The 19,568-nt window shown below is 45.6% G+C and overlaps 1 protein-coding gene across 1 annotated transcript in view; it reads left to right on the forward strand.

Moving 5' to 3' along the window:
- Positions 1-576: 576 nt before the first annotated feature.
- LOC306648095 (protein C19orf12-like) overlaps positions 577-19,568 on the forward strand; it is a 30,531-nt gene continuing 11,539 nt past the window's right edge. The window contains exon 1 of the mRNA XM_079117839.1: positions 577-639. The gene's annotated coding sequence lies outside the window, so the exon portion shown is untranslated. The remainder of the gene's footprint in view (positions 640-19,568) is intronic.

The raw sequence follows: 19,568 nt of genomic DNA on the forward strand, positions 1-19,568 counted from the left end.
TCCATGTGTCCCTGGGATGAAGCCACCTTGATGTGCAGTCTCTTGATTTGTTGTTGAATGCGACCTGCTGGTATCTGGAGGATGTTTGTGTCTGTGTCCATCAACAGTATGCTCTGCAGTTTTCTCCTGACCTGTCCTTGTCTTGTGTTGGTATTGGGGCGAGGCTGGCTTCCTGGCATGAGTTCAACAGCGTTGTTCCCTTTCATTCCATGGAATAATTTGAGGAGGATTGCTGTGCATTTTTCAGGAAGAGTCTGGTGGAACTCGGCTGAGATCCCCGTCCTCAGCTCTTCACTTTGGAAGGCTTCTTATTAGGTGTCATTCTCTTTGTTGATGGTCTGTTTAGATTTTCTACATCATCTTGGTTCAATTTTGGTGAGTCTTGCATGCCTAGGAATTCATCCAGTTCTCCAACTTATTGAGAATAATCCCTAAGGATCCTGTGGACTTAGTGACCTCGGTTGTCGCATCTCCGTTTTGTCTGACTTTATCAGGTCTTGAAGAGGTGGTCGGACTTCCTCACCGCTGGGCTCCCTGCCTTCCGTGCCTGCCCCGGGCCTCCTGCTTCCACAGACCGTATCGGCCATGCGGAGGAGGTGCTGTGTCGACTTGGAAGCAGCTCTCCGTGCTGGGTGTGAGGTTGGTTTGCTCATGTTAACACAGTGCTGTTGGGAGAGCTGCGTTCTCAGCTAAGTGGTGGGGTCCGTAACCAGGTGGCCGCTGGTCGGTGCAGGCCTGAAGACATGGCCACCGTGATTATTTTTGAGGTGGTTGGACACATGGGGATTACAGGTTTTCAGGGTTCTCTTTCACAGTTAAAAGGTGAGATTCAATTCTGTTCCGGCTGTGGACATGATGACCCACCTAGGCCCCAGGGACTTGTCCCACGGGAGGCCCTGTGTGGACTGTCTTGGCTCGGGCTGCCCTGGAGATCTCCTTTGCTCTGTGTGGCTTCCTGCCCCAGGAAACACCCCCTTTTCTGTAACTCTGTCCTGATCTGAGAGGACAGGTCCCCGCCACACTCCCTGTGGAAGGAGCCTGGAGGGAGACCACGCTCCCTGCCGCCTGTGGGGTCTGAGTCCAGGAGGAGGCCGGTCACCGGGGGAGGGGTTCTCGTGTGTGACAGTCCCACACGCGTTGTGATGAGCTGGGACGTGCTGGGTATTGAAGGTGAGGACACAGAAGCAGGTGGGAACCAGACTTTCCTGTGGGTCTGCTTCTTATGGCCCCACTGACAGGGACCGGGCAGCCAAGTTCCCGGGCTCCGATTCCCCCGGCTGGGTCTTCCTGGCTCTGCAGCATGACGAGCAGCACTGCCTCTGCCCTCAGGTGCCGGAGCACCCCTTTGCCCTTGCTGCCACCACGAGGACCTGTGTCTCCCTACCCTCAGGACACGGGGGTCACCAGACTCCACCCTTGTCCCAAATGCTGATTGCACCCTCACGACCTGCTGGCTCTCTGCACCTCCAGGTCTACCTGCAGCGAAGCCCGGGACCGCGTGCCCTGGGAGAGGAAGGACACGGGAGGGTCTGTCCTGGTCTTCCAGGAAGGCCCAAGTCCCAGTCCCACCATGTGTTGGTGAACTACTTCTTTCAGTTTCCTCGAGACCTGGGGACGGAAGCATTTCAGATCGTGTAGACAAGGAATGGTCCAACCCACGGACAGGACCTCCTGGAGGTAAGGGTGTCCCTGAGCCCCAGCCCCAGCCCTCGTTACCTTTTAAATTGGAGAGTTAGTCCTTTCATGTTGAAGGGAATTATTCATTTCTTTGGGTAGTGCTGAGAATCGAACCCAGGGCTCATGCATGCCAGGCCAGGGTTCTACCACGAAGCTCTCTGCCCCCGGCCTTAAGGGAAATACTGATGGGTAGTGACTATGCCTGTCATTGTGTTGATTTTCTTCTGGTTCTTTTTAAATACCTTTTCTTTTCTTGTTCACCATTGTGGCTGCTGTGGTTGCTTTCTTTCCCTTTTGCACACCTGCCTTGCTAGTGTGACTTACTTTCACAAGTCTCGATGGGGTGATCTTTCACTTCTAGTTGTAGGACTTACATTTGGTGAGGCTGGTCTGGTGGTCAATGCCCTCAGATTCTGCTTGTCTCTTTTCTTCCTCTGAATTGTTCTTGTTGGGTATTTTAGTCACAGTGACTCAAACCTGGCAAATCTGTATTGTGAAATGAAAAATCGTATTGACCTTGTGATTTAGAAGCCTTAGAATGTGGTTTGAGGAGGAGTTTGCAAAGGTCTGTGAGGAAGTTCGTTTCTGCTGGTGGATGGAGTCACGAGCTGCAAGGAGGAGTCAACGAGAGTAAATGTGGTCCAAAATCAATTGGCTTTTTTTTTGATGCTGATCACACAATTATTTGTAGTTATTCTAACTTTAGTCACACCAATATCACACACAACTGAATCACTAAATTACTATAAGCCCTGAGTAAAGAAGACTCACTCCTTACTGAGACCCGTTCCTAAGGTCCACTCCGTGTGACGTGTCTTGAGTCGAAGGGCAGCAGCTCCCAGATCTCAGTCAGGAAGACAGCTCAGGAGGTCTCGCTGGGGAGCTCCCTCCGGCCGGAGTCCCGATGGGCGAGGACAGTTGGGAGGCAGGCCGGGCGGAGGCGTCTCAGGCAGGATGCACACGGGCAGCTCCGCTGTCACTCCCACAGGAACGTCTCGGTCACGGTCAGGATGATGGATGGTCCATGGAGCAACGAGCAAGTCAGTGAGACCCTTCAGGCTTGGCACAACACTGGCGTCACTGGTGTAAAACGGGGACTGGAGCTGGGCTCATCCTGAGTCCTTTTCAACCCTTCTTATCAGACCCTGCCAGCCGGTCTTGGTCCCAGGGAAGTTAGTTCTCTTCTCGGGGTCAGTTGCACGTGTCTCCACCTTGGGGCAACATCAATCTTATCTCGGGGCAACACCACATCGTTACCTCATTAAAGCACAGAGCACTCAAGTTATTTTTTGTACGTCACAGAATGTCACACATTTAACTTTGCTCCTCACAAAGGGCCTCAGGCCTTTTTACTGTAGCATTTAATCAGGGCCGAGGACCGAGGCTGCAGTCGGCAAAGCCAGGTTCTCTGCTCCCCTGTGTGGGGTGTGCAGCTCTTAAAGGTGGGCTGTGCCCTCTGGTGCTACAGCAGATGTGGAAAGCTCACCCTCTTTTTTCTGGGTACTTGTCTTGTAAATTTGAAACATCGAAAAGATAAGGAAGAGTGAGTGCAAAAGAGTAGGATTCATTCCAGTGAAAAGAAAAGAGAGCATGCACAGGGGGCGAGGGGACACACAGGGGTTGCCAAGGAGTACACTGTTCCACGGAGGTTGTGTAGCTCTTGGGTGAATGGCTATTGGTCCAAATTCACTCTAACCAGACTGTCCTTTAGGGTGTAACTGGGAATTGCACTCTAGGGCACTCAACCTCTGAGCCACTTCCCAGCCCTGTTTACTATCTTACTTAGAGACAGGGTCTCACTGAGTTGTTTAATACCTCGCTTTGCAGAGACTGGCTCTGAACTCGAGAAGCTCCTGCCTCAGCCTCCCAAGCTGCTGGGGTCACACTGTTGTGCCAGTCAGTGGCTGATCATTTCAAAAGGGAAAAGTGCTAATACTGTTACTTCACTGTTGTGCCATTGTATCTGCTGATCACTTCACAAAGGAGAAGTGCTAACACTGTTAGTTCACTGTTGTGCCATTGTGTCTGCTGATCACTTCACAATGGAGAAGTGCTAACACAGTTATTTGACTGTTGTACCATTCTGACTGCTGATTAATTCACAAAGGAGAAGTGGTAACACAGATAGTTCACTTTTGTGCCATGGTGACTGCTGATCTCTTCACAAAGGAGAAGTGGTAACACTGTTAGTCCAATGTTGTGCCATTTTGACTGCTGATCACTTCACAAAGTAGAAGTACTAACACAGTTAGTTCACTGTTGTGCCATGGTGACTGCTGATCACAAAGGTGGTGCTAACATTGTTAGTTCACTGTTGTGCCATTGTGGCTGCTGATCACATCACAAGTAAAAGTACTAACACTGTGAGTTCATTGTTATGCCATTGTGGCTGCTGATCACTTCACAAAAGTGAAGTGCTAACACTGTTACGTCACTGTTGTGCCATGATAACTTCTCTTCACTTCACAAAGGAGAAGTACTAACACTGTTAGTACAATGTTGTGTCACTGTGACTGCTGATCACTTCACAAAGAAGAAGTGCTAACACTGTTATTTCACTGTTGTGTGACTGTGACTGCTGATCACTTCACAAAGGAGAAGTGCTAACACTGTTAGTTCACTGTTGTGCCATTGTATCTGCTGATCACTTCATAATGGAGAAGTGCTAACGCTGTTAGTTCACTGTTGTGCCATTGTGGCTCCTGATCACTTCACAAGGAGAAGTACTAACACTGTTAGATCACTGTTGTGCCATTTTGACTGCTGATCACTTCACAAAGGAGAAGTGCTAACACTGTTAGTCCAATGTTGTGCCATTTTGACTGCTGATCACTTCACAAAGGAGAAGTACTAACACAGTTAGTTCACTGTTGTGCCATGGTGACTGCTGATCACAAAGGAGAAGTGCTAACACTGTTAGTTCACTGTTGTGCCATTGTGTCTGCTGATCACTTCACAAAGGATAAGAACTAACACTGTTAATTCACTGTTGTGCCATGATTTCTGCTGATCACTTCACAAAGGAAAAGTACTAACACTGTTAGTTCTCTTTTGTGTCATTGTGACTGCTGATCACTTCACAAGGAGAAGTACTAACACGGTTAGGTCACTGGTGTGCCATTGTGGCTGCTGATCACTTCAAAATGAGAATAACTAACACTGTTAATTCACTGTTGTGCCATGGTGACTGCTGATCACTTCACAAAGGACAAGTGCTAACACTGTTAGTTCATTGTTGTGCCATGGTGTCTGCTGATCACTTCACAAAGGAGTAGTGCTAATAGTGTTACTTCCCTGTTGTGCCATGGTGACTGCTGTTCACTTCACAATGGAGAAGTGCTAACACTGTTAGTTCACCGTTGTGTCATTGTGACTGCTGATCACTTAACAAAGGAGAAGTGGAAACACTGTTAATTTACTGTTTTGCCATTGTGACTGCTTATCACTTCTGAAAGGAGAAGTGCTAACAGTCTTAGTTAACTGTTGTGCCATTATGACAGTTGGTCACTTCACAAAGGAGAAGTGCCAGCACTGTTAGTTTACTGTTGTGCCATGTTCACTGCTGATCACTTTATAAAGGAGAAGTGCTAACACTGTTAGTTCACTGTTCTGTCATTGTGACTGCTGATCACTCCACAAAAGAGAAGTGCTAACACTGTTATTTCATTGCTGTGCCATTGAGGCTGCTAATCCCTTTACAAATGAGAAGTGCTAAAACTGTTACTTCACGGTTGTGCCATTGTGACTGCTTATCACTTCACAAATGGGAAGTACTAACAGGGTTAATTCACTGTTGTGCCATGGTGAGTGGTGATCACGTCACAAAGAAGAATTGGTAACACTGTTAGTTCACTGTTTTGCCATTGTGACTGCTGATCACTTCACAAAGGAGAAGTGCTAACACTGTTATTTCGTGTTGTGCCATGGTGTCTGCTGATCACTTCACAAAGAAGAGGTTCTATCACTGTTAGTTCACTGTTGTGCCATGGTCTGCTGATCACTTCATAAAGGAGAAGTGCTAACACTGTTAGTTCACTGTACTGCCATTGTGTCTGCTGATCACTTGTTGTGCCATGGTGGCCGCAGATCACTTCACAAAGGAGAAGTGCTAATATGTTAGTTCACTGTTGTGCCATGGTGTCTGCTGTTCAATTCACAAAGGATACATTCTAACACTGTTAGTTCATTGTTCTGCCATAGTGTCTGCTGATCACTGCACAATCGATCAGTGCTAACACTGTTAGTTCACTGTTGTGCCATTGTGACTGCTGATCACTTCACAACGGAGAAGTGCTAACACTGTTAGTTCACTGTTGTGCCATGGTGTCTGCTGATCACTTCACAAACAGAAGTAGTAACACTGTTAGTTCATTGTACTGCCATTGTGTCTGCTGATCACTTCAAAACGGAGAAGTGCTAACACTGGTAGTCCACTGTTGTGCAATTTGAGTGGTGATCACTTCACAAAGGATAAGCACTAACACTGTCAGTTCACTGTTGTGCCATTGTGACTGCTGATCCCTTCACAAGGAGAAGTACTAACACTGTTAGTTCACTGTTGTGTCATTGTGACTTCTGATCACTTCACAAGGAGAAGTACTAACGCTGTTAGTTCACTGTTGTGTCATTGTGACTTCTGATCACTTCACAAGGAGAAGTGCTAACACTGTTAGTTCACTGTTGTGTCATTGTGACCTCTGATCACTTCACAAGGAGAAGTACTAACACTGTTAGTTCACTGTTGTGTCATTGTGATTTCTGATCACTTCACAAGGAGAAGTACTAACACTGTTAGTTCACTGTTGTGTCATTGTGACCTCTGATCACTTCACAAGGAGAAGTACTAACACTGTTAGTTCACTCTTGTGTCATTGTGACCTCTGATCACTTCACAAGGAGAAGTACTAACACTGTTAGTTCACTGTTGTGTCATTGTGACCTCTGATCACTTCACAAGGAGAAGTACTAACACTGTTAGTTCACTGTTGTGTCATTGTGACCTCTGATCACTTCACAAGGAGAAGTACTAACACTGTTAGTTCACTGTTGTGCCATTGTGACTGCTGATCACTTCACAAAGGAGAAGTGCCAGCACTGTTAGTTTACTGTTGTGCCATTGTGTCTGCTGATCACTTCACAAGGAGAAGTACTAACACTGTTAGTTCACTATGTGCCATTGTGTCTGCTGATCACTTCACAAAGGAGAAGTGCTAACACTCTTAGGTCACTGTTGTGCCATGGTGACTGCTGATCACTTCACAAAGGAGTAGTGCTAATACTGTTAGTTCACTGTTGTGCCATGGTGAGTGCTGTTCACTTCACAATGGAGAAGTGCTAACACTGTTGGTTCACTGTTGTGTCATTTTGACTGCTGATCAGTTAACAAAGGAGAAGTGAAAACACTGTTAGTTCACTGTTTTGCCATTGTGACTGCTGATCACTTCACAAAGGAGAAGTGCTAACACTTGTAATTTACTCTTGTGCCATGTTGACTGCTTATCACTTCTGAAAGGAGAAGTGCTAACAGCCTTAGTTAACTGTTGTGCCATTGTGAGTGTTGGTCACTTCACAAAGGAGAAGGGCCAGCACTCTTAGTTTACTGTTGTGCCATGTTCACTGCTGATCACTTCATAAAGGAGAAGTGCTAACACTGTCAGTTCACTGTTGTGCCATTGGGTCGGCTGATCACTTCACTAAGAGATGTAGGAACACTTTTTGTTCACTCTTGTGCCATTGTGGCCGCAGATCACTTCAAAAAGCAGGAGTGCTAACACTGTTAGTTCACTGTTCTGACATTGTGTGTGCTGATAACTTCATAAAGGAGAAGTGCTCACACTGTTAATTCACTGTTGTGCAATTGTTTCTGCTGATCACTTCACAAAGGAGAAGGACTAACTCTGTTAGTTCACTGTTGCTGATCACTTCACAAAGGAGAAATGCTAACACTGTTATTTCATTGCTGTGCCATTGTGGCTGCTGATCCCTTTACAAAGGAGAAGTACTAATACTGTTAGTTCACTGTTTTGCCATGGTGACTGCTGTTCACTTCACAAAGGGCAAGTACTAACATTGTTAGTTCACTGTTGTGTCCTTGTGATGGCTGATCAGTTCACAAAAGAGAAGTGCTAACACTGTTACTTCACGGTTGTGCCATTGTGACTGCTTATCACTTCACAAATGGGAAGTACTAACAGGGTTAATTCACTGTTGTGCCATGGTGAGTGGTGATCACGTCACAAAGAAGAATTGCTAACACTGTTAGTTCACTGTTGTGGCACTGTGTCTGCTGAGCACTTCACAAAGGAGAAGTGCTAACACTGTTAGTTTACTGTTGTGCCATTGTGTCTGCTGATTACTTCACAAAGGAGAAGTGCTAACACTGTTAGTTTACTGTTGTGCCATTGTGTCTGCTGATTACTTCACAAAGGAGAAGTGCTAATACTGTTATTTCATTTTGTGCCATGGTGTCTGCTGTTCACTTCACAAAGAAGATGTTCTAACACTGTTAGTTCACTGTTGTGCCATGGTGACTGCTGATCACTTCATAAAGGAGAAGTGCTAACACTGTTAGTTCACTGTTGTGTCATTGTGACCTCTGATCACTTCACAAGGAGAAGTACTAACACTGTTAGTTCACTGTTGTGTCATTGTGACCTCTGATCACTTCACAAGGAGAAGTACTAACACTGTTAGTTCACTGTTGTGTCATTGTGACTTCTGATCACTTCACAAGGAGAAGTACTAACACTGTTAGTTCACTGTTGTGCCATGGTGACTGCTGATCACTTCATAAAGGAGAAGTGCTAACACTGTTAGTTCACTGTTCTGCCATGGTGTCTGCTGATCACTTCACAAAGGAGAAGTACTAACACTGTTAGTTCACTGTTGTGCCATGGTGTCTGCTGATCACTTCACAAAGGAGAAGTGCTAACACTGTTAGTTCAGTGTTGTGCCATGGTGTCTGCTGATCACTTCACAAAGGAGAAGTGCTAACACTGTTAGATCACTGTTGTGCCATGGTGTCTGCTGATCACTTCACAAAGAGAAGTAGTAACACTGTTAGTTCACTGTTGTGCCATGGTGTCTGCTGATCACTTCACAAAGGAGAAGTGCTAACACTGTTAGTTCACTGTAGTGCCATGGTGTCTGCTGATCACTTCACAAAGGAGAAGTGCTAACACTGTTAGTTCACTGTTGTGCCATGGTGTCTGCTGATCACTTCACAAAGGAGAAGTGCTAACACTGTTAGTTCAGTGTTGTGCCATGGTGTCTGCTGATCACTTCACAAAGGAGAAGTGCTAACACTGTTAGTTCACTGTAGTGCCATGGTGTCTGCTGATCACTTCACAAAGGAGAAGTGCTAACACTGTTAGTTCACTGTTGTGCCATGGTGACTGCTGATCACTTCATAAAGGAGAAGTGCTAACACTGTTAGTTCACTGTAGTGCCATGGTGTCTGCTGATCACTTCACAAAGGAGAAGTGCTAACACTGTTAGTCCAATGTTGTGCCATTTTGACTGCTGATCACTTCACAAAGGAGAAGTACTAACACAGTTAGTTCACTGTTGTGCCATGGTGTCTGCTGATCACTTCACAAAGGAGAAGTGCTAACACTGTTAGTCCAATGTTGTGCCATTTTGACTGCTGATCACTTCACAAAGGAGAAGTACTAACACAGTTAGTTCACTGTTGTGCCATGGTGACTGCTGATCACAAAGGAGAAGTGCTAACACTGTTAGTTCACTGTTGTGCCATTGTGTCTGCTGATCACTTCACAAAGGATAAGAACTAACACTGTTAATTCACTGTTGTGCCATGATTTCTGCTGATCACTTCACAAAGGAAAAGTACTAACACTGTTAGTTCTCTTTTGTGTCATTGTGACTGCTGATCGCTTCACAAGGAGAAGTACTAACACGGTTAGGTCACTGGTGTGCCATTGTGGCTGCTGATCACTTCAAAATGAGAATAACTAACACTGTTAATTCACTGTTGTGCCATGGTGACTGCTGATCACTTCACAAAGGACAAGTGCTAACACTGTTAGTTCATTGTTGTGCCATGGTGTCTGCTGATCACTTCACAAAGGAGTAGTGCTAATAGTGTTACTTCCCTGTTGTGCCATGGTGACTGCTGTTCACTTCACAATGGAGAAGTGCTAACACTGTTAGTTCACCGTTGTGTCATTGTGACTGCTGATCACTTAACAAAGGAGAAGTGGAAACACTGTTAATTTACTGTTTTGCCATTGTGACTGCTTATCACTTCTGAAAGGAGAAGTGCTAACAGTCTTAGTTAACTGTTGTGCCATTATGACAGTTGGTCACTTCACAAAGGAGAAGTGCCAGCACTGTTAGTTTACTGTTGTGCCATGTTCACTGCTGATCACTTTATAAAGGAGAAGTGCTAACACTGTTAGTTCACTGTTCTGTCATTGTGACTGCTGATCACTCCACAAAAGAGAAGTGCTAACACTGTTATTTCATTGCTGTGCCATTGAGGCTGCTAATCCCTTTACAAATGAGAAGTGCTAAAACTGTTACTTCACGGTTGTGCCATTGTGACTGCTTATCACTTCACAAATGGGAAGTACTAACAGGGTTAATTCACTGTTGTGCCATGGTGAGTGGTGATCACGTCACAAAGAAGAATTGGTAACACTGTTAGTTCACTGTTTTGCCATTGTGACTGCTGATCACTTCACAAAGGAGAAGTGCTAACACTGTTATTTCGTGTTGTGCCATGGTGTCTGCTGATCACTTCACAAAGAAGAGGTTCTATCACTGTTAGTTCACTGTTGTGCCATGGTCTGCTGATCACTTCATAAAGGAGAAGTGCTAACACTGTTAGTTCACTGTACTGCCATTGTGTCTGCTGATCACTTGTTGTGCCATGGTGGCCGCAGATCACTTCACAAAGGAGAAGTGCTAATATGTTAGTTCACTGTTGTGCCATGGTGTCTGCTGTTCAATTCACAAAGGATACATTCTAACACTGTTAGTTCATTGTTCTGCCATAGTGTCTGCTGATCACTGCACAATCGATCAGTGCTAACACTGTTAGTTCACTGTTGTGCCATTGTGACTGCTGATCACTTCACAACGGAGAAGTGCTAACACTGTTAGTTCACTGTTGTGCCATGGTGTCTGCTGATCACTTCACAAACAGAAGTAGTAACACTGTTAGTTCATTGTACTGCCATTGTGTCTGCTGATCACTTCAAAACGGAGAAGTGCTAACACTGGTAGTCCACTGTTGTGCAATTTGAGTGGTGATCACTTCACAAAGGATAAGCACTAACACTGTCAGTTCACTGTTGTGCCATTGTGACTGCTGATCCCTTCACAAGGAGAAGTACTAACACTGTTAGTTCACTGTTGTGTCATTGTGACTTCTGATCACTTCACAAGGAGAAGTACTAACGCTGTTAGTTCACTGTTGTGTCATTGTGACTTCTGATCACTTCACAAGGAGAAGTGCTAACACTGTTAGTTCACTGTTGTGTCATTGTGACCTCTGATCACTTCACAAGGAGAAGTACTAACACTGTTAGTTCACTGTTGTGTCATTGTGATTTCTGATCACTTCACAAGGAGAAGTACTAACACTGTTAGTTCACTGTTGTGTCATTGTGACCTCTGATCACTTCACAAGGAGAAGTACTAACACTGTTAGTTCACTCTTGTGTCATTGTGACCTCTGATCACTTCACAAGGAGAAGTACTAACACTGTTAGTTCACTGTTGTGTCATTGTGACCGCTGATCACTTCACAAGGAGAAGTACTAACACTGTTAGTTCACTGTTGTGTCATTGTGACCTCTGATCACTTCACAAGGAGAAGTACTAACACTGTTAGTTCACTGTTGTGCCATTGTGACTGCTGATCACTTCACAAAGGAGAAGTGCCAGCACTGTTAGTTTACTGTTGTGCCATTGTGTCTGCTGATCACTTCACAAGGAGAAGTACTAACACTGTTAGTTCACTATGTGCCATTGTGTCTGCTGATCACTTCACAAAGGAGAAGTGCTAACACTCTTAGGTCACTGTTGTGCCATGGTGACTGCTGATCACTTCACAAAGGAGTAGTGCTAATACTGTTAGTTCACTGTTGTGCCATGGTGAGTGCTGTTCACTTCACAATGGAGAAGTGCTAACACTGTTGGTTCACTGTTGTGTCATTTTGACTGCTGATCAGTTAACAAAGGAGAAGTGAAAACACTGTTAGTTCACTGTTTTGCCATTGTGACTGCTGATCACTTCACAAAGGAGAAGTGCTAACACTTGTAATTTACTCTTGTGCCATGTTGACTGCTTATCACTTCTGAAAGGAGAAGTGCTAACAGCCTTAGTTAACTGTTGTGCCATTGTGAGTGTTGGTCACTTCACAAAGGAGAAGGGCCAGCACTCTTAGTTTACTGTTGTGCCATGTTCACTGCTGATCACTTCATAAAGGAGAAGTGCTAACACTGTCAGTTCACTGTTGTGCCATTGGGTCGGCTGATCACTTCACTAAGAGATGTAGGAACACTTTTCGTTCACTCTTGTGCCATTGTGGCCGCAGATCACTTCAAAAAGCAGGAGTGCTAACACTGTTAGTTCACTGTTCTGACATTGTGTGTGCTGATAACTTCATAAAGGAGAAGTGCTCACACTGTTAATTCACTGTTGTGCAATTGTTTCTGCTGATCACTTCACAAAGGAGAAGGACTAACTCTGTTAGTTCACTGTTGCTGATCACTTCACAAAGGAGAAATGCTAACACTGTTATTTCATTGCTGTGCCATTGTGGCTGCTGATCCCTTTACAAAGGAGAAGTACTAATACTGTTAGTTCACTGTTTTGCCATGGTGACTGCTGTTCACTTCACAAAGGGCAAGTACTAACATTGTTAGTTCACTGTTGTGTCCTTGTGATGGCTGATCAGTTCACAAAAGAGAAGTGCTAACACTGTTACTTCACGGTTGTGCCATTGTGACTGCTTATCACTTCACAAATGGGAAGTACTAACAGGGTTAATTCACTGTTGTGCCATGGTGAGTGGTGATCACGTCACAAAGAAGAATTGCTAACACTGTTAGTTCACTGTTGTGGCACTGTGTCTGCTGAGCATTTCACAAAGGAGAAGTGCTAACACTGTTAGTTTACTGTTGTGGCACTGTGTCTGCTGAGCACTTCACAAAGGAGAAGTGCTAACACTGTTAGTTTACTGTTGTGCCATTGTTTCTGCTGATTACTTCACAAAGGAGAAGTGCTAACACTCTTAGTTCTAAGTGTTCTGCCATTTTGTCTGCTGATGACTTCACAAAGGAGAAGTACTAATACTGTTATTTCATTTTGTGCCATGGTGTCTGCTGTTCACTTCACAAAGAAGATGTTCTAACACTGTTAGTTCACTGTTGTGCCATGGTGACTGCTGATCACTTCATAAAGGAGAAGTGCTAACACTGTTAGTTCACTGTTGTGTCATTGTGACTTCTGATCACTTCACAAGGAGAAGTACTAACACTGTTAGTTCACTGTTGTGCCATGGTGTCTGCTGATCACTTCACAAAGGAGAAGTGCTAACACAGTTAGTTCACTGTTGTGCCATGGTGACTGCTGATCACAAAGGTGGTGCTAAAATTGTTAGTTCACTGTTGTGCCATTGTGTCTGCTGATCACTTCACAAAGGATAAGAACTAACACTGTTAATTCACTGTTGTGCCATGATTTCTGCTGATCACTTCACAAAGGAAAAGTACTAACACTGTTAGTTCTCTTTTGTGTCATTGTGACTGCTGATCACTTCACAAGGAGAAGTACTAACACGGTTAGGTCACTGGTGTGCCATTGTGGCTGCTGATCACTTCAAAATGAGAATAACTAACACTGTTAATTCACTGTTGTGCCATGGTGACTGCTGATCACTTCACAAAGGACAAGTGCTAACACTGTTAGTTCATTGTTGTGCCATGGTGTCTGCTGATCACTTCACAAAGGAGTAGTGCTAATAGTGTTACTTCCCTGTTGTGCCATGGTGACTGCTGTTCACTTCACAATGGAGAAGTGCTAACACTGTTAGTTCACCGTTGTGTCATTGTGACTGCTGATCACTTAACAAAGGAGAAGTGGAAACACTGTTAATTTACTGTTTTGCCATTGTGACTGCTTATCACTTCTGAAAGGAGAAGTGCTAACAGTCTTAGTTAACTGTTGTGCCATTATGACAGTTGGTCACTTCACAAAGGAGAAGGGCCAGCACTGTTAGTTTACTGTTGTGCCATTGTGTCTGCTGATCACTTCACAAGGAGAAGTACTAACACTGTTAGTTCACTATGTGCCATTGTGTCTGCTGATCACTTCACAAAGGAGAAGTGCTAACACTCTTAGGTCACTGTTGTGCCATGGTGACTGCTGATCACTTCACAAAGGAGTAGTGCTAATACTGTTAGTTCACTGTTGTGCCATGGTGAGTGCTGTTCACTTCACAATGGAGAAGTGCTAACACTGTTGGTTCACTGTTGTGTCATTTTGACTGCTGATCAGTTAACAAAGGAGAAGTGAAAACACTGTTAGTTCACTGTTTTGCCATTGTGACTGCTGATCACTTCACAAAGGAGAAGTGCTAACACTTGTAATTTACTCTTGTGCCATGTTGACTGCTTATCACTTCTGAAAGGAGAAGTGCTAACAGCCTTAGTTAACTGTTGTGCCATTGTGAGTGTTGGTCACTTCACAAAGGAGAAGGGCCAGCACTCTTAGTTTACTGTTGTGCCATGTTCACTGCTGATCACTTCATAAAGGAGAAGTGCTAACACTGTCAGTTCACTGTTGTGCCATTGGGTCGGCTGATCACTTCACTAAGAGATGTAGGAACACTTTTCGTTCACTCTTGTGCCATTGTGGCCGCAGATCACTTCAAAAAGCAGGAGTGCTAACACTGTTAGTTCACTGTTCTGACATTGTGTGTGCTGATAACTTCATAAAGGAGAAGTGCTCACACTGTTAATTCACTGTTGTGCAATTGTTTCTGCTGATCACTTCACAAAGGAGAAGGACTAACTCTGTTAGTTCACTGTTGCTGATCACTTCACAAAGGAGAAATGCTAACACTGTTATTTCATTGCTGTGCCATTGTGGCTGCTGATCCCTTTACAAAGGAGAAGTACTAATACTGTTAGTTCACTGTTTTGCCATGGTGACTGCTGTTCACTTCACAAAGGGCAAGTACTAACATTGTTAGTTCACTGTTGTGTCCTTGTGATGGCTGATCAGTTCACAAAAGAGAAGTGCTAACACTGTTACTTCACGGTTGTGCCATTGTGACTGCTTATCACTTCACAAATGGGAAGTACTAACAGGGTTAATTCACTGTTGTGCCATGGTGAGTGGTGATCACGTCACAAAGAAGAATTGCTAACACTGTTAGTTCACTGTTGTGGCACTGTGTCTGCTGAGCACTTCACAAAGGAGAAGTGCTAACACTGTTAGTTTACTGTTGTGCCATTGTGTCTGCTGATTACTTCACAAAGGAGAAGTGCTAACACTCTTAGTTCTAAGTGTTCTGCCATTTTGTCTGCTGATGACTTCACAAAGGAGAAGTGCTAATACTGTTATTTCATTTTGTGCCATGGTGTCTGCTGTTCACTTCACAAAGAAGATGTTCTAACACTGTTAGTTCACTGTTGTGCCATGGTGACTGCTGATCACTTCATAAAGGAGAAGTGCTAACACTGTTAGTTCACTGTTGTGTCATTGTGACCTCTGATCACTTCACAAGGAGAAGTACTAACACTGTTAGTTCACTGTTGTGTCATTGTGACTTCTGATCACTTCACAAGGAGAAGTACTAACACTGTTAGTTCACTGTTGTGCCATGGTGTCTGCTGATCACTTCACAAAGGAGAAGTGCTAACACTGTTAGTTCACTGTTGTGCCATGGTGACTGCTGATCACTTCATAAAGGAGAAGTGCTAACACTGTTAGTTCACTGTTCTGCCATGGTGTCTGCTGATCACTTCACAAAGAGAAGTAGTAACACTGTTAGTTCACTGTAGTGCCATGGTGTCTGCTGATCACTTCACAAAGGAGAAGTGCTAACACTGTTAGTTCACTGTTGTGCCATGGTGTCTGCTGATCACTTCACAAAGGAGAAGTGCTAACACTGTTAGTTCACTGTTGTGCCATGGTGACTGCTGATCACTTCACAAAGGAGAAGTGCTAACACTTTTAGGTCATTTTTGTGCCATTCAGATGCCGATCACTTCGCAACCGTCCAGCCTGAAACTCCATTCAGGTGGGCACCCCTTGCAAATCTTGCTTTTACTGCAATTTCAGGTTTCCAGGAGGCTGAGGCCAGTGGATTGTGGAGTCTGGGGTCCTGGCTGTGGTGCTATGTTAAGTTGCTTTGCCCAGGCCGGGTATCATGTGTGACTGGTTAGTGTGCCTCGGCCTGCCCGAGCCCCAACTCACTGCATCTGCCTATGTTCGCATGGGAGGCTCCATGCATCTTTGGTTTTGCCTCCCCACCTGTCCTCCAGCCTTCCCTGGCTGCTGCTTTACCGCTGCATGGCTGCACTGGAGAGGCCTTGGATCATTGAAAGCAGAGCTTCGTGCATGATTCTGGTGGGATTCAGAAGAGAAGAATGTTGATAAGAATGTGCACAGTAAAGGTGGTGCTCAAGATTCCGAAGGGGAATGAGGGGCCATTGGCAATCAGAGTGGAGGCAGTTCATGTTACATTCTAGGAAGGAACTTGTCTGTCTAGCCTATGTCCTGAGACTTTGAGGTTGAGTTTAAAGGTGTTGTACTAATTAATTTAGTGGAGAAAATTTCAAGATGGCACAGCATCCAGTTGGTAGCATGGTTATTATTGAAAGTTTGTTTTGTTTTTTGGGGGGGGTGATAGAATTTGAACCCAGGGAAACTTACCACTGAGCCACATTCTCAGCCCTTTTTGCTTTTGAGACAGCATCTGGTTAACTTGCTGACACTGGCTTTGAACTTGCAATCCTCCTGCCTCATCTCCCTTAGTTGACTGGCTACTGAAGGCTTTTATCTAGCTTTAGTGTGAGAACTGGGAGCAGAAAGCAGAAGAGAAAAATTTAAAACTTTGGCCAGAAAAGCACATGTAAAAAAAAACTAGGTACAACAAAAATGTGGTTGTTGAAGTGATTGCCACCACTAAGGAGAAGCTAAGTACTTTGCACAGAGATGGCATGAAAGATGACTTGAATTTGAGGGCATCCTAAGAATCAGCAAGACCACACCTACATTAGGCTCAAGAGTACAAAGGTGAAAGCCCATTCAAGATCTTGGGGCAGTATGCTCACACAGGGGCACCGAGGAGATGTTTTCCCTAGCATTTCTTTCACAGAGGCAGGGGGCCTGGCTACTGCTTTAGAAAATTTTAAAACAGGATCAGTGAACTAATTTAAACTCAAAATGAAAATTCACTGCATATTAACATATCTTTATAAAAATAACCAGGCTTTCCAAAACAAAGCAAGCACAGGGAGGCCAGCGCACTGTTCTGAGCTCTGCACACCTCTTGAGTGGCCAGGTACGGATTCCTGCACTGCCTCTGCACTCAGACCATCTGGAGAGGCATCTGCTCGACCTGTAGGAAGAACGTGTGTGAGGACATCAGGAGCGCATATGGGTGGAAAGGGGGATGCTTTCATGTTCTCACAAACACTTGTGAATTTTCTTCATGATCACTGTCCCAAACTCCACAAGCGAGTTCCTAAAGATAAGCGGCACTCTGAGCCCCATCCATGAACTCCCCAGCCTTTGTTGTATTAAAATCCAGCTCAGGAGGGGATGAAGATGCCAGGATGCAACTGCTGTGGGGTCCCAGGATGACAAGAGGACAGGGACAGAACCATGGCAGAGTCCACACATGCCTGGATTTGACTCATGGTCAAGGGCCACCAAGATCAGGGTCTTAGCAGCTGAAAACTTAGGTCGGCCACATAAGATGCCAATGGGAGACCTGGGTGAGGAGGACTTGGAGTTCTATCTAGGACAGAGGCAGCTCGTCTATAAGTCTGAAATCCTTGCTGCATAAAAGGGTCATCAGGGAAATGCACTGGTTCAGCTGCACATCTGAAGGGTCTTTCCTAGTGTAGCATCCTGTATTGCAGGTTTGGGAAATAGTGACCCAACGATGGTGCAGAGCCTATGAAAAACTCCTGACTGTTGGGGAGGCCGACTTGAGGAATTGTGTGTGTAATGCGGTCAGTGGCTGCTGTAGCGGCACGTTTCTCGGTGGTGGGGAAGGCGTCCACCCATCCCGTGAGAGTGGCAACAAGCAGCAGGAGATACGTATGTCAGGAGGCCTGTGAGTGAAGTCCAATTTCCAGTCAGAACCTGGGAGATGTCCCCTTGCCTGATGTAACAGAAAAGTGGGGGGTCGGAGGTGGGAGGTAGGATTGGTTTTTTGACAAATGTCGCAGGAGGAGGAAAGGTGAGAAAGGAATGAAGAGTCTTCAGGAGAAAGTTTGAGTTGGGAAAAAATGAAGTGCCGCAAAGAGGCAGTGTTTGGGTGGAAGAGCTTATGGAGGTAAGTGCGTATCTGTTGGGTTGTCGGCTGTTGTGCTAAGTGAAGGATGTCGGGTGAGAGAGTTGTAGGAGGGGAGAGCAGGGGAAGGGGAGGGTATTTGGGAACCTGCTGGAGGGCAGCTGCTCTATTCTCAAAGTCTGCCTTGCTGTTGCCGATCGAGGGGAAGGAGTCCTCAGTTTGGCGAGACTTGCAGTGAGAGAGGCCAGTGGCGGTGGGAGGTGTGAGGCTTGCAGCAGATCCGTGACATAGGTGGCGTTGACAACAGAGGTGCCCTTCGTGGTGAGGAATCCACGTTCCTTCCAGATGGCTGAGTGAGAGAGGGGTATATGGCAGGCACATCTGGGGTCGGTGTCAATGTTGAGGGAGGGCCCCCTGGCTAAAGTGAAAGCCCCGGTGAGGACAGGAAGTTGAGCCTGCTGGTTGGATGTGTGCCCATCACCGATGGGAAGGTGATGACGGCGTATCCTGCTGGGCAGGCTCCCTCACGTAAGAAGGAAGAGCCTCCGTGAGCCCTGTGTGAGCTGCTTGGGGCTAGGCTCCTTCATGTACGTGAGTGGGATGTGGAAGCAGCTCCTCCAGGGTTTTGAAACAAGAGTGAATGGGAAGAGGAGCCTGAGGGAGAGGAAGAAGGGTAGCAGGGTTCAGTTGGGGGCAGGGGAGAAAGGTGAGGCTGGCGTCCTCCATTAGAGATGCTGCAGGGGCAGGATGGGGCAGGGGGGAGGGAACGTAGGCCCTTGTAGGTAAGAGGCTCTCTAAGGTGGTGTGGGGTTAGGATTGTCAATGGGGCCCCAGAGGGGAGCTTTTTGGATTCATTCACCTGTAAAGAGGCAGCAGCTAGTATCTGCAGACATGGGGCCCAGACTTTAGTGGTGGGATCAGAGATTTTGATAGATAGGCCACAGCGGCAAAGGTTGGTCCCAACATGTGTCCTAAAACTCCAAGGGCACATTTTTGTTTTCCACTTACATAAAGTAGAAAGGGGTGAGAGAGGTAAGGCACGTGGAGGGCAGGCGTGTTAAGGAGGGATTGTTGGGTTGCAGTGGGGTTCAGAGAGCGAGCCTGGGCTGTGTCACACAGGGGCTTGGCTGGTATGGAGTGGTTGAGGATCCAGGCAGAGGAATCCTGCATTCCCAAGAAAGAGAGAATTTCTTCCTTAGTGGAAGGAACTGACCCTTCCTATCAACAGTAATGGCCTTACAAGTTGGTGTTAAGAGGAGGCCCAAATAAGTGACCATTGCTGAGGATAATTGGACCTTGGAAGGGAAAACTCTGTAGCCAGGAGGATAAGAAATTACGAAGCTTGCAAGTGTCCTTATGACTGTCCTCGTACGATGGACTACAGAG

The sequence above is a fragment of the Sciurus vulgaris genome (genome assembly GCF_902686455.1).
Source record: "Sciurus vulgaris genome assembly, chromosome: 17".
Taxonomy (NCBI): domain Eukaryota; kingdom Metazoa; phylum Chordata; class Mammalia; order Rodentia; family Sciuridae; genus Sciurus; species Sciurus vulgaris.